Source organism: Echinops telfairi, unplaced genomic scaffold (assembly GCF_000313985.2).
Source record: "Echinops telfairi isolate 266 unplaced genomic scaffold, ASM31398v2 ScPeMD7_7469;HRSCAF=8507_1, whole genome shotgun sequence".
NCBI lineage: Eukaryota > Metazoa > Chordata > Mammalia > Afrosoricida > Tenrecidae > Echinops > Echinops telfairi.
In genome coordinates, this window is record NW_022111373.1 from 102,934,919 (window position 1) to 102,936,778 (window position 1,860).

General features: G+C 44.2%; 1 non-coding gene across 1 annotated transcript; it reads left to right on the forward strand.

Moving 5' to 3' along the window:
- Positions 1–435: 435 nt before the first annotated feature.
- On the forward strand, positions 436–624 carry LOC115873794. Its single transcript, XR_004048590.1, has one exon. It is a non-coding gene; the product is annotated as a U2 spliceosomal RNA (small nuclear RNA).
- The last annotated feature ends 1,236 nt before the right edge of the window (positions 625–1,860 follow it).

The following is a 1,860-nucleotide window of genomic DNA, read 5'->3' on the forward strand; positions in this document are numbered from 1 at the left end:
ACTTTTTCTAGTTCTTTAATGCTTCCCCGTACCCCCCATTATCATGACCTCAATTTGCCTTACAAATCAGACTAGACCAGAGCATGCAGACTGGTACAGATAGGAGCTGGAAACACAGGGAATCCAGGACAGATGAACCCATTAGGACAAATAATAAGAATAGAGATACCAGGAGGGGAAGGGGAAAGTGGGGAGAGGAAGGGGGAGCCAATCACAATGATCTACATATAATCCCTTCCTAGGGGGATGGACAACAGACAAGTGGGTGAAGGGAGACAGCAGTCAGTGTAAGACATGGGGAAAAAATTTATAAGTTATCAAGGGTTCATGAGGGAGCGAGGGTGAGGGAGGGGGGAAATGAGGAGCTGATATCAGGGCTCAAGTAGAAAGAAAATGTTTTGAAAATGATGACAACATAAGTAGAAATGTGCTTGCATCGCTTCTCGGCCTTTTGGCTAAGATCAAGTGTAGTATCTGTTCTTATCAGTTTAATATCTGATATGTCCTCTATCCGAGGACAATATATTAAATGGATTTTTGGCAGGGAGATGGAATAGGAGCTTGCTCCGTCCACTCCACGCATCGACCTGGTATTGCAGTACTTCCAGGAACGGTGCACCCCCTCAGGGGACTCTACAAAAGCAAAAAAATGTGCGTGACACAATGGATGGATGTATGGATTGTGATAAGAGCGATAAGAGCCCCGAATAAAATGATTGAAAAAAATCCTAAGTTGATACCTGAGATGGCTGCTTGTTTGGAAACTAGCCTTTAAGACTTCAGATGCTATTTTATCTGATAGTCGGGCACCATCTGATTTCTTCACCACATTTTGCTCTAGCACCATATCTTCTGTGTTCCCTTCCTGAGGGTGAGTATCAAGCAAGGCCATGATATAAGAATGAATGTTTCTTTAATTGGAGTGAGGGTTTAGTGTGAGACCCAATCCATTCCTGGTTCTATATTTATTTTTTTCTTTTTAAATCTGCCTTTGGCTCCCTTTAGACCTTCTTCTTAATTTATGGTGGAGGACCTTATTGATCATCCTCCTTGGGCATAATGATCATCAACTAATATTGTCTTTGATTAGACTCTGGTACTAATTTTTTTTATAACCACTTTATTAGGTGCTCATACAATGCATCACAATCTGTACATACGTCATTTGTGTCCAACACATTAGTACATATGTTGACTTCATCATTCTCACAAGAACTGCTTTCCACTTGAGCCCTTGGTTTCAGCTCATTTTTCCCCTCCCTCCCTGCTCCCCCCTCCCCCTGAACCCCTGATAATTTATCAATTATTTATAAATTATTATTATTTTATCATATCTTACCCCATCCCACATCTCCCTCACCCACTTCTCCGCTGTCCGTCCCCCAGAGAGGAAGCCATATGCAGACCTTGTCATCTGTTCCCCCTTTCTCCCTCACCCTCCCTCCACCCTCCCGCCATCGCCACCCTCTCCACTGGTCCTGGGGGGTTCATCTGTCCTGGATTCACTGTATTTCCAGTTCCTATCTGTGCCAGTGTACATCCTCCAGTCCAGCTGGATATGCAAGGCAGAATTGGGATCATGGTAGCGGAGAGGAGGAAGCATTTAAGAACTAGAGGAAAATTTCATATTTCATCGTTACTCCACTGCACTCTGATTTGCTCCTCTTCTCCCCTCAGCCCTTCAGCAAGGAGATGTCCAATTTTCCCCAGATGGGCCCTGGGTCCCCACTCTGTACCCCCCCTCATTCACAATGTTATGATTTTTTTTTTTGGGGTCTTTGATGCCTGATACCTGACCCCTTCGCCGCCTTGTCATCTTACAGGCTGGTGTGCTTCTTTCATGTGGGCTTTGTTGTTTCT